Source organism: Eupeodes corollae, chromosome 2 (assembly GCF_945859685.1).
Source record: "Eupeodes corollae chromosome 2, idEupCoro1.1, whole genome shotgun sequence".
Lineage (NCBI taxonomy): Eukaryota > Metazoa > Arthropoda > Insecta > Diptera > Syrphidae > Eupeodes > Eupeodes corollae.
The window spans coordinates 96,449,696-96,477,422 of NC_079148.1; the positions used below are offsets into that span (position 1 = coordinate 96,449,696).

General features: G+C 35.0%; 1 protein-coding gene across 1 annotated transcript in view; it reads left to right on the forward strand.

Moving 5' to 3' along the window:
* Positions 1–27,727, forward strand: part of LOC129945132 (ankyrin repeat domain-containing protein SOWAHA) — a 263,503-nt gene that overhangs the window by 176,039 nt on the left and 59,737 nt on the right. The gene's annotated exons all lie outside the window — the stretch shown is intronic.

Here is a 27,727-nt window from a genome sequence, read left to right on the forward strand (position 1 = left end):
TATGGCATGTGGCCGTCTTGTTGAAACAACACATTCTTCAAGTCGCATTCTTCAATAGTAGGCAAAAACAAATCGGTTATCATATGACCATAACGCTCCGAATTGACTGTGACAGTCGTTCCATCAACATTTTCGAGCAAGGTCCAATGACATTTACGGACCAAAAAAAACTTCACACAGTGACTTTTTGTGGATGTAATGTCCTCTCTTCAATTACTTGAGGACTCTCAGAACCCCAAATACGACAATTTTGTTATTAGCATACCTAGACCCACCTACTACCGAGTGAGAAATGTGCTTCGTCGCTGAAGAACATTTTGTTCGAAAAATAGCCGTGCCCCGTCTGTTGTTCAAGTACCAATTCGATGTATGTACGACACGACGTTGTGAATGGTCAGCTGGCTTCAGTTGTTGTGTGAGCAGGACTTTATATAGATGTAGGTGTAGATCAAATGGAAAATATGCCATAATAAGCCGTAAGACAGTCCTTATTACTGAGAACGACGAGGTGTCGAGACATTCGGGTCTTCGAAAACGCTTTCACTTACAGCAGCGATATTTTCAGTGGTACGAGCAAAACGATGATGCACAGGCCTTAAAATGTCTCTAACCAATGCAGCCTTTTCAAATTTCTTCACAGTTTTGCAATTGCTTGCATAGAGTTGGACGATATGTGGAATAACCACTTTTGTAGTAGGTTTAAACATTTTGTATGCGTTGTTCGAGAGTTAAGTGATCCATTTTCGTAGATGTCAAACTTTCAACAGAAAACAAAAATGGTTTAACAACTTAGTTTGACAGATGTCGAATTCCAGCCCTATACTTTTAAAACCGCAAAATGGATAACTTGTTATAAGTTTTGTATATGTGTTGAAACTATACAACTTGGCTGACTTGATAGATTGAAAAGATTGACGAGGTTCTAAGCTAATTTCTGTCCCATATGTATGTACAGACTCATCTCCTTCTCGTTTTGTCTGGCGACACATTGCTCTTCGTATTTTTGAGTTGAATGCGAAAACCAGCAGTAATATACTACTTCCAAATTATTTCACTCTATCCTACATATTGTTATAAACTTGAAAAAATGGTCTTAGAATTTTTCCAATCTATATTTTGTATAAGAATTAAAAATCCAAAAAATGGTTCTAAGATTAGTGCAAATTGATTTTCGGCTAAAAATCTCAGAAATATGAAGAGGAATTTTAATCAAACTACTTTTAGCATTTGCAAAATTTTGTTATAAACTTTAATTTAATTTAAAAAAAAAAGTTAATTGACAACTTTTTTTAACAAAAAACAACAACAAATTATTAAATTAAAACTAATTTCTAGTCTCCTAAGACCGGAATTTGTAAAAGGTTGGGCGATAAAGTTTATACGAATCTATAAAGAGGTTTTCAATTGGTGGGGGTAGATTTTGGGGCCCCTTGCCAGCCATTTTGTTTTGGTGATATCTGTCAAATCTTTTGTTTATTATTCAGTATCAATTGTTTATGCCAAATCATCATGGCAAGTTACAAGATTGAACAACACGCTCAAATCACAGCACGTTGCGCGTGTTGCGCCCATTTTACGGTAGACGTTGTGGACCTTCACAGTCGCCTCTTCAATGTTTTTGGCCATATTTGAGAACCTAATCAACTCGGCGAATTTTGCATCGGGACTTGAGCCTTAACCCTTACAAGATTCAACCGACCCAGAAGCTCAAAGTTCATGGCAAAAGACAACACCGTTTGTTCGCTGACTGGGCTTCGATTCCGACCCCAATTTTGGCCGAAAAATCACCTTCAGTGACGACACCACTCGCGAGGTTCACCTCAAAAAGTTATCGCTTTATCGTACTTTTTTAAAAACGAGACGTCAATAAGTCGGTCATCGTCAGCAGCGAGCGCTACATAACGGTGATAACTGATAACTAATTTCGTGTGGCCCGAATTGAACCATATCGACCTAGACGACATATGGTTTCAGCAGGACGGCGCTACATGCCACACACCAAACGCCACGATTGCCATTTTGCATGAACGATTTGAGATTAAGATTTTCTCTCGCAGGAGTGATGTGAATTTGCCACCCAGGTCATGCCATTTCACCCCGCTAGACTTTTCATAAAGTCGCAAGTCTATGCAAATCAACCAAAATCGACCGATGATGCCCTAAAGGTGTACATAAAACAAGCCACCGCTCAAATTCAGCCGGATCTGTGCGGAAGAGTCATTGAAAATTGGAACACTCGGATCCGTGCCACCGTAAGAAGCCGAGGCGGGCATTTGAATGATATCCACTCCACATAAACATCTCCCCGCCCTTATTTAAAAACTTTTCACAAATAAACGAACAGAACCGATACAAAGTAAATTATTACACTAAACAATGGGATATCTAACATTTGCTAACGTTTTTAAAATACGTGACAAGAATTAATATAATCTAATTAATATCCTAAGAGAAAAACAACATTTTTAATTTTTTTCTGAAAACATTTTACTGCTATATAAAAAATTTCGACAAAACAAGAAATTTTGGAAAAAAAGACTATGTGAAATACTTTAATGGCCAATTTTTTCACGAAGTTTTCGGTTAATCTATGGAACATCATTTTTAAAATATTTAGAACTCGACCATTTCTTCACATCTAATCATATCTATAGAACTCGGTTTGAAATCATTTTTGAATTTTTGGAATTTTAGATCTCGGTTGAATGGAACTAAGTTCTAATGTTTTTTTTGTAATTTTTGTAGTACCCCATACTCTGACATTTTACTAACAACATTTTTTAAAAATCTGTCAGTTTTCGTTAGAGGGACATTTTTGTTTATGATTTTGGTTTTGTATTCTCAATTTTGTATCTAAATAAAAATTGTGTTTTTTTTTTCGCGTTTTATTGAATTGCGTTAAAGATTTGTGTGATCATATGATATCATAAAAAGTGTTATATTGAACATTTTCAAGAAATCGTGTTTTCAGTAGATTCTGTCAAAATATTATTGTCTAGATAAGAAATGCAACTATATTGATAAAAGTTTTGTTTTTTTAAGTAGTTATTAAGATTTGTTTTATAATTTACAGGTTATTAGTTAGGAAAATAGGAAAGGATTTAAGATTAGATATACCGGTGCACATTGGTCTAAAAGTTCTGAACATCAAAAAGAGAGGGAAAAAAAGAGTTGGCCAAAGCATTCCACATTCTCAATGTGCGATTTAAGAAATAATCTCTAAGCTTGACAGTACGTCCGAAATTAAGCTCAAGAGTAATGATGATGATCATTCCTGGAAATGCGAGTATTACGGCTAAAACGTTTGAAATGCAACTGGCTAATTCGACAGAAAATTGTTTGTAAAAGTATCGATAAAACAACCAAAGGCATGAAACATTGCGGTGGTGTTTTAGCCATGTAAATGGTTCGATCATAGTTCTATCGCCTATCATTTTAAAGCCCTTTTTCGAATTCTATCCAAGAGATTTAAACTTGTTTAGAGGCACCTGCCAAGATATCCGAATTTTATTCCAGCTTTAGACGAATGAAGGCTTTTAAATTTAGGTGCTAAATTTTTTGCAACGTCGTCGAAGAAATCCTAAGCACTTGTCAGCTTTTTGGCAATATCAAATATGTGATCATTTCATAAAAGGTGATCTGTGATACACATACCGAGTCCTGACAGTTGATTAGATTCCTGGATGCAAGTGTCACTCGTAGATAGCGGCATCGGGTGTGTGACGCTTTAACGACATGAGACAGCATTGAGTTTTCGAAGCATTAAATTATACATGGTTTTTGATTCTCCATTGGACAATGCTGGCAAGATCAGAATTCAATGAGCTTATCATAAGCTGCAGTTGAGGTTCCACATCTGAAGGACAAGGATGTGAATCTAGAAACGAGTATTAAAAGCTGAGGCTACTGTCGTCATAGGCGAAACAGTTTAATGAATTGGAATGTTAGACAAAAGATCATTTATGAATATAAGGAAGAGAGTCGGAGACACAACGTAGCCCTGGGGGACACCATTATTTATTTTATGGATTTCAGACTAACCATCCAATACAATTTGTTAGAAAGGTAATTTCTAATCTAACGAAGAAGAGATTCATCAATACCAGAAGCACGCATTTTTGATAAGAGAGCTTGGTGCCAAACTCTATTAAATGCTTTTGAAATATCAATTGCAATAATCTTACTTTTTCCGAAACGATGTAAAAATTGGTTCCACTGTTCGGTGATATAAACCATGAGATCAACTGTGGACCTATTTCTATGAAAGCCATACTGTCGGTCATAAAGAAGCTTCCGTTCTTCAAGACATTTTTTAAGCTGATGCACATAATATCAAAACTAATGCCATCTCTTTTATAAATAGATTTATCTTAACAATTATCTGGTCATGTTGTCCATGAGAATATTGATTATTTTAGATTGGGATGTTATATCTCAACATAATTTAAATATCTCTTATGTCTATTAGGGAATAAAATAGCTACTTATAGAAAAGATCCACTTTTGATGCAGAAGTTCATCCTTGATGTAAGTATCTTAGCCCAATTAAAAGCCTGTAACGTTTTCAATAAATCGGTCCGGTCCCTATTATGTGCTTTATTCATTAAAAAAATGTCACTGATTGTGTTCATGTTCAACTCAAGCCATCACGAAACTCAACAAAATATTTATGACTATTCGTCTGTTGGTTGGTTTAAACTTGTTCATGAAGTCGAAATCGCTATTGCAGATTAGTAAGTCATTCCGACGCGACCGACGTGACGCTAAATGACGAGACGACGACATTCGTGAGGTCAAATACTATATACACCTATCAGAAAAATGTCCTCTTGATTAAAAGTATCTACTTCTCCTCTCCACCCCTCCCTTTTTATCGCCCACCAAAATTTGATGCACATCTCTCACAGTTAACAGATGGAATTGAAGAGATATACCTGCCGTGTCTCATATGGACTGGGACAGGGCTCCTAAAGCAACACTTTTCGGGTGGCGCTATTGGCGCCAACAGGTTGCACGTTCCACGATTTTATAGTTCTCCCGTGACTACATCAACCACACCGGAATTTCCGACAGTCATTATTCTTGACATTTATTTAAACGTGCGCAAATTGCGTAGCACAAGATCCATTCTCAAGCAGCAGTCAACGAGAAGGAAAACAACGACCACGACGACAACGATGACAACGACGACGATGTCCAGCTCCCGAAGAAACTCGTTAAATGCTTTATTGACCAAAAGGACAGTTTCGCGAGTTTCTGCATTTCAAATAGGCTCGCCTCTGACTGACTGACGAACGACAATCAAAATCATCATGTACCCTCCAGTGGCAGTGTCTGTGGTAATTTTGTAGGCAAAAGGACTCTGTGGCCTAAACCCAGTTTGAACCATCAACGTACCGTACTATACGCACTTCATCAAGTTCCTTTATACTGGAGTAAAGGAGGGGCTCAGCGGATTTGGTGTCTCATCTTCGTCACTCCTTGACTCTGGGCTGCAAGGAGGAGGTCAAGTGATTTATTCACATGTCCGATTGAATTGTTTGGCGCGCCCAAAAGGAATTCCCAGCGCTGTGTGTTTTCTGCTCCCGCTCTGGCGCAAACCTTTCACGATGAGTCCTCACATATTTGACGATCGCTTGATTGATGTCCCATGACCGAAATTGACGTCCACTTCTCCGCCGAAACGAAGGCGCCATGTAGGAACGATGGGCATCATCGTCGTCGATCTTGTCATCGAATCATTCAACCCGCTTGAATTTGCTGGCTTGCAGCACATCCATCGGGAAGCTGATTGCCATGATGGCTATGGCTGAGTTGGGGATGGATGTGGATGCTGATGTGGATTGCACGGATTGAGCTTGATCTACTTTAAGATTCGCAAAGTCATGGGACTCAGATTGCCGATCGATGGTGGTGGTGTGGTGGTCGATGGAGATGGTGAACAATTGAAATGAGGCAAATCTGCTTGACATGGTTTTTGTGCACAGATGTTGCTGAGGCTGGTAAGTGAGGAAGGCGGGCAAGCATGCAGACTGCTACTGCTTTGGGTACATCTTCCAGCAAAGTGACAAGTTTTTGTTGCCTTAATTCAATCGACTGCTTCTTCTTTCGATGATGATGATGATTGTTTGTCTGGGGATCGTTGGTATATGAAGCCTTATTTATGGAGGAAATGTGCAGCCGCGGCGCAAACGAGAGAAAAGGAATTTTGCTTTGATGTATGCCACAATGATGGCGAAGATCCGTACATGCCTCACGATCATCATTCGAAGACGGAAAAAACGGTCAATTTCTTTTTGGAATCATTGTCTGTCGTCTATGGTCGTTTTTTTTTTTTGTTCTGGAATTTTTTTTTGCTCCCCAATGGAATATTGTATTGTGCGGTATCTCCAGAATTGAATTGGAAAATTCATTCAGCACCGCACAGTATACACAAAGCTGAGCTTCGGAGCTCACTTTAATGGGACGAACGTTCACATTCGTCTCACAAGGATCGATAACAAGCGCAAGAGTTTCGACAAATTAATGCATTTCAGATTGATGAATGATATCAGTTCGGCAGGTAAGGTATGTACGGTCGGTTATGCAGTTGGTATTTACCCCTGTCGCCTGTAACTGTAGAGTATTTGAACGCTAAAAAATAAACAAACAGAAACAATAACCTCGGCGACGGCCGACCGACGCGTTGCAACTTTCTCTCTTAATAACAATGTATCTAGGGTTCAATGAACAATTCATATAACATTTTTATAATCTGCATTAGTTGTTTAAACATAAATGTGCTATTTGCATTGATACATTTTACAAATTTTTTAACTAATTAAAAAATACTCTTATAATTATATTTAAAACTAATAACATGTTTTTATTTTCTTTACAGGTATGAATCTTTTCCTTAAAAAAACCGAAAGCAAAAGACAATATTAGTCAAGTAAGTTCGTAAATGTTTCTCCGTTTTTATTTAGATGTTTATGTTAATATTTTTTTCTTTCAAAATTGTTTTTGGTGTTTGACAGTCGATTGATCTCTAAAGATATTTGAATTTTTAAAAAACTAAAGAAATTTCTGTAAGAAAACTCAATCCAAAGAAATCTGTAAGACAAAAAATAAGATTTCTCTGGATAGATATATTTCTGTTAAACGTAGCTCGATTGCGCTTCTAGATATAAGATACAGCAGACAACAATGTAACTGATCCAAAAACTGCAATTAGAATCAGCTAAACACGTGCTCATTACCGGTGACATAAAATTTTTAATGATTCAAACTAAATGTTATCAAAGCAATGTAATGGTTTTGTGTAGCCTAAGAAAATCTAACAATATATATCTTAAATACTTTTTTAATAATGAAATATTTAATGTTAGTTTAAGAACTCGCAAAAATGATCTCTATTATAAGACGTAAACTTCAAAGACGTGCGTTTAAACATAGAACTTAATAATTAAAAAACCATAAAACAAAAGTCAAAATTCCGTCATTTGCTCTTAGTTGAGATTAGAAAAAGAAACCATACAAGACACAGCTTGTAATGGTAGAATTTCCTCGTTCCTCCCTGTTAATAATGGTGTTCCTCAAGGATCAATCTTTGGATCTTTACTGTTTTCATTGTTCACTAATGATCTGCCCTCTGTTTTGTTTTACTGTCATTTTCATATCTATGCAGATGATGTGCAATTCTATAATAGTTTTCCTGAGATGATGCTTAAAGATGCAATATCTAAAATGAGCAATGATTTACAGGCTTTATGTGATTGGTCGACACGGAACGGACTTAAACTCAATCCTGAAAAAAACGAAAGCTCTTCCAATTTCAATATACAAACCAAACCCAGATAATTTCCCTTTCGTTATGTTGAATAATTGTATCATAGAATATGTTTCTATGATATCTAGGTTTGGTCTTTAACAACAGGTCAACTTGGAACAACCATGTCGATACAGTTCTATCAAAGATTTATGCTTGACTCAGAGGACTATCCCGTCCCAGAGGAAGTACCCGTGGCATGATGGTTAGTGCGTTGGACTGTCATGCCAGAGGTCTTGGGTTCGATCCCTGCCTATGCCATCTAAATTCTTTTCACGGGTACTGCCTCTTGCGAGGAATTGACAAATTCTCCAAGAGTAACTCTTGTCATGAAAAAAAGCTTTCTCAAAATTAGCCGTTCGGAATCGGCATATAAACTGTAGGTCCCCTCCATTCCTGACAACATTACTCGCACACAGGAATGGTTGAGAGTTGTAAGTCACTAGGCCCTGGTTCTTCATGGACTGTTGCGCCACCCAATTTATTTATTTTTTACAGAGGACTATCTGTTTCTAGATCCGTATTGCCTACCCATATTAAATTAAAGCTGGTAAAGGGTCCTACCTATAATAACATACGGGTGTGAGCTGTTTTCTGACCTTGATTCTCAATCAGCTCACAAACTAAAGGTTGCCACCGTCAAGAGCTCGGTTTGTTTTTAACCATACTTTGGTTCGATCATGTCTCATTTCAAATTCTTCAGCTTTTCAATTTTTCTTGTGTCTTGTTTCAGATAACTTTTAATTAACTTGTATTTTTTTGCATTCTGAAATCATTAATTCTTGATTATAGTCCATTTTTAATTTATAGATAAATATAATTAATTTTAACAAATTTTTTGTTAATTTTGTTCTCACACGTTTGTAAATATATCTTCTGTTAACTGTGTCTCAAAACAATGTTTTATATCCTGTACTATTTTTAAGTTTAACTTGATGTACAGCTGACATACACAAAAATAAATATCAAATGTTACAACAAAGATTGACAAACGTTTAGTTGGTCAAAAACCAAGAATGTTTACAGTTACGCTAAATTTAAAAAAGTGTTTTTAACAATTATCGGTCAAAATTCTTGTCCCAAACAAATTTTTCGTTCACAAAAATTGGAGTATTAATGTTTTAGTACTGCATGTTCTCGAACTATTATGCTTAGACAAACAATTTCATTTCCAACGATTTTTTCCTGATAAAAATGTTAACTAAAAAGCTAAAGCTTATGAATGAACTTCAATCTGTAGAAGAAGATGACCAATTATTTCACTGAAACATCATAGATAAAACATGTACTAATATTTTGGTTAACCTTAAATGCCTTACGAACCATATGTAATGTGACGTGATGCCAATATGATATAATTTTAACAAAAAAAAAATTATCTATGAATTCAATATTGTTTTTAGTTGGATCTTGAAGAAGTTGAAGGATGTTATATTGGTGCTGGTTGGTCCCTTGTGGATCTTCGGAAAGATAGCATGAGCCTAACAGGTTACTTAATGTGATAGAGTTGTTAAATTTTAGGCATATGAGTAATATGTGTATGCCCAATACGCAGCCGTATGAAATTAGTTATTTTAAGCTTTGTAGTGTTGTGAGTAAAAATTGGTTTTATTCTGTTGGCCAATCTGTCTGTCGAGAATTTCTGATTTTATTTATTATTAATCTTTAAAGATCTTTTCTAGTGAAAGATCAAAATATAGATGTTGGGGAGTTGTAGGCTTAAGACGCAGGCTTATTGCTTCGTTAAAGCGACATAAACCGTCTTTGCCACTATCTATGAGTGGCACTTGCATCAACGAAACAGAAAATCTTGACATCCTCGGAATGTGCATCAGCAACCACCTTTTGTGGAGCGATCACATACGCGATGTTGCCAAAAATGCCGCAAGATGTCTAGGTTTTTTGAGACGTTGCAAGAAATTTTTTTCTCCGTCTGATCTGGCTACAATCTACAAAACCTATATACGTCCGAAACTTGAATATATCTCTCATCTCTGGGCTGGTGCTCCAGTAACTTATTTAAGCCTCTTGGACAGTATTCAGAAAAGAGCTTTTAAAATGATTGGTGACATTAACATCATCAACTCGTTTACATCACTCGAACATCGACGCAAGGTTTCTTGCCTCACCCTTTTTTACCGTTATTTTAACGGACTATGCTCTAGTGAAATAGCCAGTTGCATTCCTCCCCTTAAACAATTTAACCGTAATACCCGCGCTTCTAGGAATGCCCATCAGTTTACCCTTGAGCCCAACTTCGGACGTACTATGAAGTACAGAGATTCTTTTTTTAGCCGTACTACGCGAATGTGGAACACTTGCCACGCTCTATCTTTCCCTGTCATTGCAATGTTCAGAAATTTAAAACCAATGTACACCGACACCTCCTATCCAACCCTTCCCTCTTTTCCTAATGCTCACACTGTTTCTTTCTTTCATATTAAAGGTATAAAAAACCCTTTTAGTGTTTGCTAATTATAAAAAAAAAGTTCGTTTCCTTCAATATCAAAATGACCAGGAATCCACATGAGCTTGCTTTTAGAAGGTGTTTTTATGATCATATCTCGAATTTTAGCAATTATATTTCAAAGAATTTCTTGAAAGATATTTGTTCCATTATGCGATGTTATTGCAAAGGATGTACTAACGTGAGTTTTTGAACCATCAGTGTAAAGGAATGTCCAACCTTTAGGAAGCAGGAAGAACTGAGACAAGCGCTGGAGAAAATTAAATGGGACATTATAGGATTATCAGAAACAAGATTAGGTACTAGAACAAAAAATAATAAATAATTAACATGATATCTTTTGCTGCGTAGGAGAAACAAAAGGCCTCTACGGTGATGGATTCCTTATTAAAAAAGAACTTAAAGCAAAAATAACTGACATCAAGCTACATAATGAAAGAATGTGCAGCATACAATTGAATATAAAAACACACAAAAATTACAATAATTCAAGTATATGCACCAACAGAAAAAGCTGATGACGAAGAGATGCTAGGGTTCTACAACAACTTAGAGGAATTATATACAAATAACAAATCAGAAGTAATGTATGTGATTGGAGACTTTAACGCTAACTTTGAAAAGAGACAAAACGAAAAGAAAGATGAATTTAAAATTCGGTAACTCGTTTTTCAAGAAAAAGGACAACAAAAAATGGACGAATGGACAACAAAAAATCACTGAATGGTAAAATAAAAAATGAAATAGACCTGATTCTGACAAACAAAATTGGGAGTGTCAAAGACATATCCGTGCTCAACCAAGTTAATTTCGACAGTGACCACAAATTAGAAAGAACAGAAATCACTATAAGCCAAAAGACACTGAAAAGAAACCGACAAGTCCATTTCATCCCAATAATGATTCCCGACCAAAAAACAGCAGATTATAACCAAACATTTACAGCAAAGATAAATCAATTATCAACCTCAAATCGCGACATACAAAACACATATGACGAATTAGAAAAAAACATAAAAAAAACTGTCCAAAACTATCAATTATGGACACCAAAACATCAAAAGATAAATTATCCAATAATACAAAAATCTCAAGAAGAGATATTCTACGGACCAAGCAACAATTACTTGACCAAGAAAAAACTGAACTAAAAGAATTAAGAAAAACTATTAAACTAGAAATAAGGAAAGATATCAACAAGTTTAACGAAACAATAGCTAAAGATACGATTAGACAAACAAAATCAATAAGAAAAACTGAATCATTACTTAACAGGAATGGATTATTAGCTTAAAAAGCCAAAATGCAAGCAACAGAACAAATAGAAAAGAGTTGAACAATAATGCTACTAAGTTCTTCGAAAATCTATTCTCCTCAACCAAGCATATAACTGAAGAAGAAAATATTGAAAACATAAATATCAATCTCTTAACAACGCAAACTCCCATGTTTAGCAAAGAAAATATTGAAAGGACCATAGACGATTTGAAAAAGAACAATTGCACTGGAAATGATGGAATCTGCAGAAATGATAATATACGGGAAAGAATCGCTTTCCAAAATTTTAACATTTATGTTTAACGAAATCATAAGAACTCAGCAAATCCCTAAGCAAAAGAGAGAAACAACTATTTCACTTATACATAAAAAAGAAAAAAAGACGATTTGAACAACTATAGACCTATAAGTAACATTTCGACAACTTATAAGCTGTTTTCAAAAACAATCTACAATAAACAACCTTGGGAACAAGCTGGATTCAGAGAAGGTTTCTCAACAACAGACCACCTACAGACGATGAATCAACTAATAGAAAAGTGCAATGAATTTCAACAACCAATATACTTTTTATTCAAAGACTTCAGTAAAGCATTTGACAGCGTTGAACACGAAACAATATGGACATGTCTAGAAAATCAAAACGTTATAAGGACTATCAAAAACATATACAAAAATAATGTAGCACAAATAAAAACAGAGAGTGCAGGACGTAAATTTAAAATAACAAGAGGCGTTAGACAAGAAGACCCGCTTTCACCACAACTATTTAGTGCAGTCTTAGAAGATATTTTTCAAAAGATGAACTAGAAGACAAAATATGGTATAAGGATACGTGGACAACTTCTAAACAAGCTAAGATTTGCGGACGATATAGTACTAATATCTACAAAAGCTAAACATATACAAGAAATGACAACAGAACTTACTAGCTTGTGCAAGAACTATGAATCAACAAATCAAAAACAAAAGTGATGACAAACAACATCAGCGAAGATATAATTGTGGACCATGAAAAAATAGAATACATAGAGGACTACAAATACTTGGGACAACTAAAATCTTTTAAGGACCAAGAGAAAAAAGAAATCAACAGACGCATTACAAACAGCTGGAAACAATTCTGGAGCCTCAAACAGATTTTAAAACTGGACCAAAGTGCAGAAACACAAAAATATCTCTTCGACTCCGCTATTTTGCCGGTGCTTACTTATGGACTACAAAGTTTGACTACAAAATCTCTTGACCAGCTAAGGATCTGTCAATCCAAAATGGAAAGAAAAATCCTAAGAATAAGACCCAGCGAAAGCATAAGAAATGACGACATCCGAGACAGTACTCGAATAATTGACGTGATAGATAGAACCAAAAAAACAAAAATGGAGTTGGGCAGGACATATTTTAAGACTACAGGATCAAAGATGGACAAAGTTGGCAACAAAATGGAAATCGGAAAGAGACGAACAGGCCGACCGAACAAGAGATGGAGCGATGATCTTTGCCAAATAAACGAATATTGGTACAGTAAGGCGAAAAATCGAAACCTATGGGCCTCTTTGGGGGAGGCTTACGTCAAAAACTAATAATAAAAATTGAAAATTGAAAAAATAAATAACCAAACTTTTAAATATCAATTATCTTACTTTTCTATTATCTTATTACTAATAGAAAATACGTTCAAGGAACGCAAGATCAGCCGGTCCGTGAAAGTGTACCGAGGCAGTATATTCCTACGCCTTAAATAATGCTTGAAAGCTCTTCTTATAGTACTAGTATAACCTTTGTCACTAAATTCTTCAAAATTAATGCTATGCAAACAATTTTGTAGGGTCGTTTTGGAACTTAGTAATATCCTATCCGATATTCATGATACAAGGTTCGATTTAATAAAAATGCCGAGAATTATTAAAAAAAAAAAACGGTCTCTTTTTTTAAAAACCTCTTAGGAAGTGTTTTTATAGCATATCAAAGTTTTGATTTTTGAAATTCTTTAGAAGCGAATATCTAATTTATCATTATTAAATCAAAATCTTTTATTTTAAAAGAGCAATACAATTTTCATAATACCTTTATTGAAAAACACGTTAAAAGTACATCAGTGTTCATGGGCATATCGTTTTTATAACATAATGTTTGCGTTGTTTCCCCTTAGACTCTTAATATTCTTATTATAACCTAAGAATCTTGTTTCATCAAAAAAAGAAAATCTATGATCACAAATGTTATCAATATCTCAAAAATTAAATATTATATACCGAATTTAAAAAGACGTTGTATTTTGACTTTGTATCAATTAAAAATACATCGAATACAGGATATTTCTGTTGTGAAATAAAAAAACGAAGTCAAACGAAGACAAGTCGTTAAGAAGCAAAATTTCTAGCCTGTATCATTTATACCCAAAACACTACAGGCATACCTATTTGAAGAAAAATATAGGCTTAAAATATAACTGAAACCCATAATAAGGTAAAAAACACCTTTTTCCGATTAATTTATTATCAATTATCACCTTTTTAACACCTCCCCAAATCGAAGTTCTATTTCAAAATCTGTTTTCTCAACAAAAACAACAACAACAGGAAAAAAAAGACAAAAAAATAAAAATTCAAAACCTAATCAAAAATAAACCTATTAAATCCAATAAATAGATAACGCGGCACTCAAATCATTTCTATACCTAGTCGCACTTTGATAAAAGACACCAACGACCTAAACGAAGTATTTAAAAAACACCTTATATGTAAAGCACGTCATCTAACGTCGCGTCGTTGTGCGTCGGTCTTATACAAAAATAGTATATCGATATATTTATATATACAAGAAAGATATAGGTATAACTGATGGTATACTTATCGCATGAGGCTAAATTGAATACGAATCGATACCGCTGCCGGACAACCTATCACATAAATTCAAAAATATCAATTGGAAACACTTACACTGGCTGATAGCCAAATGGGCACACCTATCGCCTCCCTAATCGCAGAACAAAACAAATACCCATGTCTACGTCTATTCCAGCGATAAAGCCAAACTCCTCCTATTACCTACCAGACTGACAGGTAGAACCACCTTTTGGATTTAATCGTTCGACACACACAACACACAGAGTCGTCGCTTAAGCACACTGGAATCGCGCTCAAGCCATGCCCCTCGCGCAACTGACTTGCCCCATTCAAGTTGTTGTAATCGTTATCTACGTCCTCCCGTCGCGTTCCGTTTCTTTTTTTTTTGTAAACTTTTTTGTCCGTTTACCGTCCGCGGTATCATCGTTATGTCGTTGTTGCAAGAGCAAGCAGCAATTGCCAGCGCAAATCCTATATTGTGCGCTGGCTGCTGCCACGTTTTGCGCCGCCAAGCCACCGAACCAAACCGTTTAACTTCTAGGATTTCATGTTTGCGTGACTTCATGGCTTCTGGAAAATCGCAGTCGCTGTTCCAGCTCAAGACATTGCTAGGTACTTGTTTATGTTGCAATGCAACTATTGCGCAAAAGTATGAGTGCGCGCGCCATCGGTGGATCGACAACAAAAATGGAATTTGCAGGAATCCATCATAGAATAGACCAGGTGAATTCATGATGAGGAGGAAGCCAACGAAATAGCTATTCGATTGAGCGAATGGGATCATAACATCAGACATTTGAAAGGCAAAGGGTATCCTGATCAGAGCTGTCGGAGCAGAAACGATTTTATTATTTTTTTTTAATTTTTGAAGGTAAATTATTTGAGAAAAACTCAACAAATTTTAAAAACATGTTAAAAACAAATAAATAACATTAACGCGGTACAAGAAATGTGGATTAGGATTTGGATGGTTCCAAATTTAAAAGTTCAAGATAATTTTTCAAAAACTTTTGCTTTAAAACAATGGGTTAATGCACCCCAATTTATTTATTTTATATTTTCGAAATCATATAATTCATGTTATGAAAACTTTAACTGGTCGATATTTTTTGATTTCTGAAGCTTTAAATTTGGTTTAGGTTGAAAATTCAGGCTAAATTTTAAGGCATCAGGCAGTAACTTTCTATCGGCTCATTTTATTGTGTATGTGAGAATCGTACTTTTCTCGGGTCATGTTGAAAGTTTTTGTAAAATTTTTCAAAGATTTTAAGAATTATGACAGAAACGGAATTTTTTAGGTTTATATTTCCGCTTTTTTTAATTCAGTACGTCACGAACACTTTCTCTTAGTCAAAAGTTATTTCTGTTTAAATTTTTCAATGACCTATTTCGCCTTAAATCATAATATTAGATAGTTATAATCTTGGAAAAGTTTCATAACTGAGTCTCTGCATCAAACAATATCCGTCTCATCTTGGAATCAGTCTGGGATTCGATTCAACCTCTTTAAGCATTTTTTAGACGACAATTTAATAATGTTCAGATGTTTGTTTTAATTCATTTGACACCGTATGGCTTTGTCAGATGAATAAGTCTCCATGTTTTGGCAGTTTTATAATTTTGTTACAAATATTATCCCAATCCATCGCGCTTTAAAACTGAAAGATAACGATTACTCGAAGTAATGAGAAAAGTCATATATTTCTAGTATTAAACAAGAATTTTCTTAAAGTTTTTTTACAGCAATTTCAGCTACAAATATAAAATCTACAATACGATATTGAAAAGATCGACGGAACAGACATTGCAAACAGTGGAAACTATACAATCTTATGGTTTTTCAATATGCGAGCGTAGATTTTGGAGCCCCGTGGTGGCCATTTTGTTTTGGTGAAATCTGTTAAATCTTTTGTTTATTATTATTTAGTTGCTTATGCCAAATCTTCATGTCAAGTTACACGATTGAACAGGACGTTCAACTGATACAACTTTACTTTCAAAATGAGTGTTCGTTAACGCAAACTTTGCGCGCATTGCGCCCATTTTACGGTAGACTTAGTGGCCTTTAACAGTCGACTCTTCAACGTTTGTTGGACAAATTTGAGACGTCCGGTTCAATAAACAATCAGCCAACACCCAATACAATACGTTCAAGGAACGTAAGATCAACCGAGAACATCGCCGCGGTCCCTGAAAGTGTAAAGCAAACCCAAATTCGCCGGGCGCAAAACCTCGGCCTTTGGCAGACTTTAGCATAGCGAATGTTGCGACGAGACTTGAGCACACACCCGTACTATATCCAACTAACGCAGGAGCTTAAAGCTTAAGACCATAGACAACTCATCGATTGATATTTTGCATGAACTATTTGAGAGTAGGGTTATCTCTCGCAGGGTTGATGTGAATAAGCCATAAAGGTCATGTGATTTGACCCCGCTAGATTGTTTCCTGTATGGTTTCTTTAATCTGCAGGTCTTTGCAAATAAACTACAATCGACTAATGCCCTAAAGGTGAACATAACACAGGCCTTCACTCAAATTCAGCCGGATCTATACGGAAGTTGGACCACTTGGATCCGTGCCACCACCGTAAGAATCCAGCGCATTGGAAGACCGCTGTAGTTCATGTCATGGTTTGTTGTCAAAAGCGCCAATGTAACTTCTACCACAACATTCTCAATTAAAAATGGTCTTCAACAGGCAACGGTGGATTCGCAGATTCTCTTCAGCATTTACACCAGCGATCTGATAGGTAGGCTAACAAAGGAAATTGCGTACACCGACGATCTAATTGCGTACAGAACGGCCCGAAAGGTTGAGGTTATTAGAATTCTCTTGCAGCGTGATTTCGACAAGATTCAGCGATATTGCGACGACTGGAAACTGAAAATAAATTTCATGAAGTTGGAGATAATTCTGTTCCGGACTCCGTTGGCTAGAGCCACGAGGGATACGTGCAGGAATTGGCGCAAGATTGTCATCGTTGATCTTAACGGGCTTGATTAGCGAGCAAAAGTGTAGTGAAGTACCTCGGTATCTGGTTAGATCAGTATTTATATTTCGACAGACATATAAATGCTGCTCTGACCAGGGCCAGAGGAGCCTTCGCTCTGACGAAACGGCTGTTTTTAAGCAGTCGGCTTGACCCCAGAGTGAAGGTAATTTGCTACATGGCCCTCATACGGCCGATGATTGTTTATGGTTGTCATATGTAGTTCAACGTTTCCCCTTCCCAGATGGAGAAGTTTCGGGTGTTCGAGCGGCACTGTTAACGACGCTGTACCGGCTTATACCGAATCTTCTTACGTGCATTACAATTCCAACGAGGTCCTATTCAACGGGGCTCGAATCAACAGATTTGACAATTTCGTGATAAAACTCGTTCGAGGTCACATTGCAAGAGCTATGTCTTCGACCAAATAATTTAGGGGTCAAATCTGTGTGGAATGAAATTTAAATTTATTTGTTCACTACGTAGTGTGACCATATTATCAAAATCACTCGGACGTTATTGGAATCCTTAAAATAGTTGTTCTCCGCAAGGTTATATGATTTAAGCTGCTGTAAGTTGTTCTGAACATGGAATAAGACGCTTCAGCAATATAATCAGCTCTACATTTCTCATGAACATTATAATGACTTTTTACAAGATGTTTTTAGTGGACGATAATTCCTCCATGGGTAAATTAAAATTAATTGACATTTCTCAGCAATACCTTGCCACTCTCGATACCAACTCTTCATCTTATACCGCTTTTATGGCCACTCATTTCACGATCCGTGAATCGTTCGTTTTAAAAACGTTAACCGAGAAGTCAGCTTGTAACTTTTGTATATTCAATGATTATATAAACAAACGAGAGAGGCCCGTCTCCAGCATTATAGTTTGGCGTATTTTTCGGCAAATGAAATATTCTTTTTATAAAGAGCGTTTGGAGTTTTTCAACAGTATTGTACCTTTTACATCCTAAAACCTGCGATCTATATAAAAGTATGCTCTCAGCTACTTCTTCAAAGTACTTTAAACTTACACTTACACTTATTCATGAATCATTGTTTCCATGACATATTAATAGCAGTTTTCGCCCTAACCAATTTCTCTTTCAAGAGTTTATCCATATTCAAATTATTTCTAATAGCAATTAGATATTCAATTCAATTAGATTCAATATTTTCGCGATTAAAGCACAATTTTGTCATTTGCATTCATTTACGTGCACCCTCACTCTTAATAATCATAAACTTTGATTATTCGATATTTACTATTAAATTCCATAGCTGACAATACTGGCCTTAAAAAATAAGTAAAAAAACAAATAATGCGTCAAACTGTGACTAATTTTCTACAGAAATTGAAATAAGGGAACTACTTTTTAGTGGCTACAGTATTTTAAAGTAAAAAATGAGATACAATATTTTATTCATACAAAAATTCGATGTACAATAATCTACATGTACAATATTTTATAATACAGCAATAAGAATTAAAAAAAAACGATTTTAAGCTAAAGTATCACATAATCTAATTGCTGATATTTTAAATCAAAAAACAAACCAACTTTCATCGATTTATTCAATAAAAACGACTAAACGACTGTGCGTATGCGAAACTTTTTGTTATATCAATTTTTTAACCATTTGTCTTGATTTTAAAAAGTGCTTATAGTGCGTTTATAGAATATGTTTCGGAATACCTTTAACAAAGGCAAAACAACGCTACTCGATTTAGCCTAAAAACAGTCAGCTTTTACTTCTATCATTATTTATGAAATGTCCTTAACAAAGATCCAAAATAGATGTTAACCTTTATTTTCATATAGTTTTTCTCACAAAGATACTTCATATTTTCTAAAAGATTTCGATCTTGGTTTGAGGGTTATTTAAAAAAAAAATAGATTATTTGCGTCACTGAAAATAAATCGAAAATGATAAGTGGAAAAAAATGTCAAGTTATAATCAAAATATATCGAAAATTAGAAAAACCTTAACTTCAATTTGTATATTCAATAAATGAAATGTCTACGAAAAATTACGAAAGCACCTTCCAATGTTTTTGTCCTAACGTTAGCAAAGTGCTAACTGTCAAACGAGGTTGGGGTGAAAAGTTCCCGGCCTGACCAAGAAAAACGATGTTCTTAATTATTGCTCTATTTCCCAACATAATCGGAATTAAGACCGATTCATTTCTCATAACAGTGTTATAGTTAAGTTATAAATGTCTTAAACATAGATTCGTCATATCCTTCAAAATATTGATTAAGAGACTCAATCACTTCTTCATTGCTCGCAACTCTCTTTTGAGGTTAGAAAACAGATACAATTCGCTGCGGGCTAGGTCTGGACAATAGGGAGGATGCGCCATCAAGTCGAACTTCAATTTGTCGATTTGAGCCATGGCCATATTTTTGACACTCATCTTTCATACAGCTTTTCCATATCCAAATGGTTGTGCAAAATTTTTCGCACACGTTCAGCTGACTTCTTATATGTCTCACCTATCCCATACCTTTTTAACCTGTAGGCTTTCATCACTATTTCATTTATATTTTTAGATCGTGTCAAGAGTTTTAGCCTCTACGGACCATTCTGAACGATTTTTGTCACTGAGAAACCCACAAGTAAATAGGTTAATTTGATAGAAAGCGTTGAATTGGCGTTTACTTTTATTTGCTTTGGTGTAAAATCTTTCAAATAAAAGCATTTGATGACAGCACGATTTTCCAATTTTCACGAAAACAGCAGAGTCGTCTCGCTAAGCGTGTTTCTTAACGTTAAATGACATAGTGATTGGGCTAAAACACTACTTACAAGCTCAATAGGGGTGGTAATATAGACGAAACTCCAAAAGTAGAGCTTGTGGCGCTATATATTAGTAAAGCTGCTAACTTAACCCCACCTTTTCGTACATCGATACATTTGTTAATAATAAAACTACGTAAAATTCCCTCTGGTCAAAACATTTAAATAAGTCATAACTCAAAAACCTTAAAAAAGCCATCATAAATATTGATGCCCTTTTTTCAAAAAATTAAACTTAACTCCTTTCTTATTTTTCTTGAACATCGACAGCTCTGTTATTAAAATATTTTTTTATTGAAATATAATTTCTTAAACTCCTTCCTTGAACGTTCCTTTCCTCATCTAGATCATCCAAATGTCGTGTGGAAAAATGAAGTCTCAGAAAAATATGCTCCCGCCGCTTGATGAGTGCTTCTGCGCCCGCTGATGGTGCTTTAGCTTAAAGATGGACCGGATCCGGCAATATGCTGCATACATGTATATACACCTACCTACTACCAATTTCTACCAACTGTATATAATGGCCGACTACTCTTTATATTTGCATCACGATTTTGTAATGTATTTTGCCGAGTTTACAATTCGGTTCGATTGTCTTTATTTATTTCATTGCCGGTATAAATTTTGCAAATCATGACGCGCCGGCTTGAGTTTTGTAGAGCACGGTTGGCTTGGTAGCTGCGGCTACAACGGCGGCGCGGCGCGTCGGCTGCGATGGTATATAGTGGTGGCGACGACGACGCTGCTCGCCTGCAACCGAAACAAATAAACCACTGTTTTTGGTCCGCCAACCGCCAGACACGACTCAGACAGACAGATTTGTAACCAATAGAACCAAAAGTCTGTTCCCAATTTGTATGTGAACTCTGTAATTCGCATTCAAATCTTTCACTGATGGTTGTGGGTTTTGGCCGCTTAGGAAAACAACATACATATATATTTTTGCGGACTATCTGAGAGCGTTTGAATTGCTTTAATTTTTTCTTACCAAATATAAAGAAAATAAAAACAACTTAAAAGTATTAAAGTCGAAGATTGTCGTGATATAAAATAAATAAAACAAACCAAAGCTATATATGTACCTTCTGCCTACCTGCCTGCCGGTCGGCTTAAAGAAATCGCTGGTGAATTTGTCGTGATTTAATTGAAATACAATTGCAATTGCGCTCCCTCGCTGCCATCGATGAAAGGCAATGAATAAATTATTGTATATTTATTTTTTGTCAAGCATTGTTTATGAAGTTCCATAATAATCCTATTTATTATTGTTGTTTGCTTTTTAGAGAACGTTTAGACAAATTGGATACTAATTTTGAAAAAACGCTTTGAAAAATAATGAAAAAATTTGAAATATGTTAAATATTATAAAACTGTTTAAGCCAAAATTGAATTCGTGTTTTATTGTTATTTTTTTTTGTCTTGAAATATTTTTGCATAAAAACTAAAGTATTATGATTAGATGCAAGCATTTTAAGAACAAATTAAATATGAACTTCTTAAAAAATTTAATAGATTTAAATTAGATTATATCTGATTTTATTTTCATTTTTTCTTAACATATTCATAAATTTACAATATCACAGGTTGACAAGATAAATTTAAAGCTTTTAATGGTTGTATTAAAAATCAAGAATTGTTAAAAAAAGAGAAACATATGTATAAATATGTGTAATAAAAAATAACTTCGACGTGTTTCCACAAGTTTCCTCAGATTAGTCTTTTCCGGTAACATTTAGCAACTTTGCAGTACATAAAGAGCTTTACCACCGTCATCTCATTTAAGGGGGTATTCTGGTCTAGAGACATGAATTTTAGGTAATTTTTGAAGTGCTGTAGAAAAAAGCAAGCAACAATTTTACCATACATTTTTTTATACATTATTTATTCACATTAGAAGCATACAAAAAAAATAAAAAAGTAAAAAAAAAATCAAAATTCCGTTAGTTATCAGTTCATGGAGTGGTGCGTCTCAAAAATTTGGTGCGTAACCATACCCACGATTTTAACTCTCCTAGAAATCTGAAATCAAAAACTAAAAAAGATTATTAATCTACAATAATGTCGCAATGTCTGGAACTACGGAAAAGTTACAAACATTTCTTTTTACAAAATGGCGGCTGTCTAAAGAAAAATATAAAAAATTTACCATTTTTTTGAACATTCTTCGATTTGTTAAAAATATTAAAAATGAAAATTTGGGGATGGCCGTAGTTCCGGACGTAGGCAAGTCCCTAAAGAAGAATCTCTTAAAATTTCAAGTAAATCGGTTCTGCAGAACCTGAGAAATCGTGGGTATCAGATTCAAAAAGACAGTTCTGAGAAAAACGCGTTTAAAGTACCCCATTATGTCTTTTGTTCTATTAGTTGCAGCCCAACCGATTTGGATGGCTGCTCAGCAAAATACTTATTTCTCCGAAAATAATTTGAATTTGGGAAAATCCTCTCGTAGACATATTCTTAAATAATTAAACTATGAAAATATGAAAAGAAAAAAAAAATCGATTTTTTTAATTTCTAGACCAGAATACCCCCTTAAGAGTCTTATCATTTCCTCTTCCGAAGAGTATAATTATATCCAAGGAAGGTTCTCCTTCTTTCTATTAGCTTTCCTAAGAAGAAGCGTTTTCCTAAGAATTGAAAAACATTCATGCGGTATAAAGTTCAGGTGCAGGAGCTCCCCTCGAAGTATCGGGATCATATAAATAACCTCCACACTGTGTTCATTTCTACAATAGTTATTTGGACCAAGGTTATGACAGAGATGTTTGTAAATGAACCTATGAGTTGAATTTGAAGCTTCTTGTAAACAGCGACTACGGAGTTTTTCATCAATCCTTGCAACTACTTTGTACAGTTTGCAATCATCAATGTTAACGAAATCCAGATCCAGTGACTTTCACACCACAAAGCCAGCCCGTGCTATTCTGCGAACTAACTACGTTTTTAATTGATTGCATAGAGGGCTGCTTTCTTTGGTAATTTTCATAGTGCATTTGCAGAACTTTGATGATGTAGTCTCTATTTAGTTTGAGGGTCTGAATACAAAGAGGTGTTAGTCCATTTTCTAACAAAACCATGTAATTTGGTGTGTTTTAGGGGAGACGATATATTCTTTTAATAGAGAACTTTAACAATTTTTCCACACTTTCCTACTGTTTGATACCCCAAACCTGTGCTGCGTAATGCATAATGGACCTAGACAGTGTTTCAAACACACAAAATTTGCCACTATGTGCTAAGTTCTTGTTCGAGAAACACTTTGCCCAGGAAGTTCCGATTGCACTTTTTGCTTTTATAAGTTTTTCACTAACATATCTTTCCATACTAAGATTCCTTGTAAAGCACACTAATAGATAATTGGATTCTTTCACCACCTCAAATCAAGCGCAAATCATAGCTCCATTTTTTATTTGAGCAATTTCTATTGTCTCCGTTCTTGGATATCATTATTTAGATTTAACTTAAAGGGGCCTTTAGATTGCACGTTACACAGTGCCTATGCAATTGGTTTATCATTAGTTGCAGTGGTTGCGGTGAATTAGAAAACAGCACAATGTCATCGGCATAGAATAGTGTTTTGATCGTTGTCCCGGCGAATTCCACCCCTCCACCAATGTTGTCTGTAAGGTCATCCACAAAGAGCGCAAATAAAAGAGGACTCAAAGCAAACCCCTGCCAGATACTTGTATCAGTCTGATATCATTCAGAGATATCCTCTCCATCTCAAACCGCGGCTTTAATATCATTGTATACTTTACCGGATTTCCTAGACATCCCTAGTCCATAAAGCTTGTATAAGAGCGCATTTCTGTCCCCTGCTTCAAACGCTGCTTTAAAATCCACGAAGAAACAATTAAGTTTCTTTTTGCTTCGTAGGGAATTTTTGGCAGTGCTCTTAAGGACAAACATTTGGTCGACAATGGAGTAACCGGATCTGAAACCGGCTTGAAACTCCTTGAATAAACCATTCTGTGTAATCCACAAATTAAGTCGTCTTTGCAAAATCACCGTCAACATTTTGCATAAGACGTTCAAAAAAATTAATCCACGATAATTAACTGGGTTTTGAGAACTTCTTTTTTGGTGGAAAGGACAGATTAAGGACTTCTTAAACCCTTCTGGTATAGATCCATTATTCAAAATATGTTTAAACTCCGAAGTAATATAATTTATCAACTCATTGGTGCGTTACTTATAGAATTCAACTGGAATTCCGTCGGAACCAGCCGCTTTGCCATCCTGTAAATATTGTAAAGTATACTTCAGTAGTTATTATCGCATATATAGTGTACTATTTTCAGTACATGGCTCTGCATAAGATAATGTTGAATTGAGGTTAAATGATTCAAAAGCTCTTTAAAATGCGACAGAAGAACATTAGGTGTTATGTCTCTGTGCATCTTATGGCTGTAACACAAATATGCTTCAGCTTCATCTGCGTTACAATGGGCCTGCATCGAGGTTGCTCTGAATGAAAATTCTAATATAACATTTTTAAAATGACACTTCTGTCATTAGCAGTAGTTATTTTTTTTTTCAAAAGTTTGTTCTGATTTTTCCTGCAGTAAAAAATATAAATTTTGAAATCAATCAATCAATCTATTAAGAGTTCTTGGAAACTCATTTTTTGTTCTACAAAAATAAAACTTTCTCAAGAAAAATTTGTATACTTATTCTATGTGCATACATACATAATATATATTTCAATGACATACCTTTTAACTTTTTCTTATAACCAATAGGAATTCCTCAAAAAGCAAATCTATTTTGTTTCTTGACTTTTTTTAAAAGCAGTTGAGCTGTCAGACAAAGCAAATGTTCAGCAAATTTGAACGAGAGCTTCCGTTTGGAGTCACATTACGTTCTTTTCCATACGACTGTCAAACGAAACGTGAGGTCAAAACTTCATTGTGATAGCATGCATTGAATTCCTGTGGCTGAACTCGTAAACATCAGGTGAAGCCGAAGCTGAAGCGTGTTTCAGCCATTATATTCATTTTCATTTAGTATTTTCAACGCTTTCCAAAAATCCGATGAATTCTACCTAAACTACCTTTTTTAGTCCTGAATTTATTTTAATAGTACCTAATATACTATTGTGTTGTCCTATTGAAACCTATCCAGTAGTCACATAGAATTTAATAAGGTGAATGCGCTGATGGTTGGCGATTTTGGCAGCTATCGAGTTTTTTAAAAGATTAAAATGGTGACTAAAAACGTTGTTTATTCAGCAGTTGATGTTCAAAGTCTTTATGGATATGCTTTCAACGCTTCCTAGAGAAAGATTTCTTACAGAAGGCCTTCAACAAAATTTATAATATTTTCTGGTCTCTAAACATTTCCATCCGTTTCCAAAATTTAATACCAATGTTTAAAAGTTTAAGACATTCTAAAAAGCAAAACATGCATTATTAGTTGCTTACAGAAGAACGCGCCTCTCAAACATTTTTGTAACGTAATAGAATGCTAATAATATTAAAATGATTTTCATCATAACAATTTTTCTTTTTAGCCCAAGTACAAAATTTTGATTTACAAAATGTTGACCTTTTTAAATTTTGAAATATAGAATTTGAACTTATAGTAATTTGACTATAGTATTTAAAATCTAACATAACCGAACCCTTTACAACCACCTCAATGTCATATCAATTTCATAACTCTACGTGTCAAGCTTTACTTAGCTTATTGTCAAAAAACAAAATTATAAAATCTGCTTTACTCCTGAATCTTCGAGAATTCAACCTATATTTATGAACAGTTTTTACACTTCCTACGAAATACTTAATTGTGATGTAGGACGTATACTTCCTTTTCAATATGTAACGTCTAAAACCAAAGGCAGTCTTTTTAACACTTAGCTTTATTTGATCTTATCTTATCCTTACTTACTAATTTGACATTGTGTTCTTACATACTACATACTTCATTTTTGCACTGGAATCAATTAAGATTTTAGGAATATAATTATTTGTATCTTTATATTTAAATTCATTTAATAACATTGTTTGATTGAAATGTCGCTTCCAAATTACATCGCAATTTCCTTTTTTTAACTTTAACTAAAAGATAACGTATGCCAATAACTTCTAAGATTATTGCTTTAATCCAAGAAATTTTGTCTGGTACTGAAAAATCATTGTCAACTACCTCATCTTTTTTTCTAAATATTTTCGAATTATTTCCCTTATAATATTTTCTTTGTTTCATTTGCATGCAGTTAATTTTTTTTACAATTCTTTTGGTTTCTTTTGAATTCTCTCTTTTTGATTTACATTTAACGGATTTAATAAGTCTAACCTACTTCTTAAATTCCTGCCAAATACTAATTCAGCTGGAGCACGACCTGTGGTACTGTGAATGGACTTTCTATAATCGATTAAAAAGATTTGCAAATAATGATTCAAACTGTCGCTTGGCTTTTTCGAGTGTAATGCTTTTTTGAGTGCCCTTTTAATCAATCGAACACAATCTCTGCCTGCCCGTTCGTTGGATTCTCTCCCAAACTTTACATGGCAAATCCCAATTCATTAATTTCGACTTTATTGGGTTATCTTGATATAACAAACAAGATTCGCAATATTTAGCAATGTTCTTTAAGTCCTTATCCCAAGAAGGCCACCAACAATATCCTCTAGCTAATCCCTTCATTTTTACTATACCCAGATGTGATCGATGAAGTTCGAACAAAACTTTTTTCCTAAGAGATTCAGGTATTACCAATTTTCAACCCCAAAAAACTCCACCCGCTTCAACCGATAACTCTGAGCTTCTAAGCAAATAAGATTTTAAACTTTCATCCTCCACATGCTTAGGCCATCCTTTTTTTTATATCCTACAACTTTTGTCAACACGCTGTCCTTACTTGTTTCGGCTACTACGTCCGCAAACTTTATTGGCAAGTTACCAACTTCTTGTACATAATTGACGTAAACTTCATCAGCGGCAGTATCTTCTTCTGGTGGATCTATAGGGGTGCGTGAAAAATAATCCGCAATATTCTTTTTCGTATTTACGTATTGCGTTTGAAACTGATAGCCGGAAAGGAAAAGGGCATACCTTTGGAAGCGATTTGCCGACAGCGGTGGTATGCCTCTTTTGGAACCAAAAATTGAAACGAGTGGCTTACTATCAGACAATAAAATAAACTCTTTCGCGAATAAATATTGATGGAATTTTCTAACACCAAACACAATCGCGAGTGCCTCCTTTTCCACCTGATGAAAAACAAATAGTCGTTCTATTCCACTTTCATATATATGAACTTACACCGCTGCTAAACCGCTTGGGCTTGCGTCTACAATGAGTTTAACTGGCACGTTGGGATCATAATGAGCTAACACCTAATTGGAAGATAACAGCTTCTTTACCTCAGTGAATGAATTTTCTTGGGCAACGCCCCATTTGAATTTACAATCATTTCTTAACAATGTGTAAAGGTCGTTTGCATTAGATGCTAAACCTTGTACCTTGTACTTCTTAACAACCCTTTAGATGTACTCATCGTGGCTAAATCTCTGGATTTCT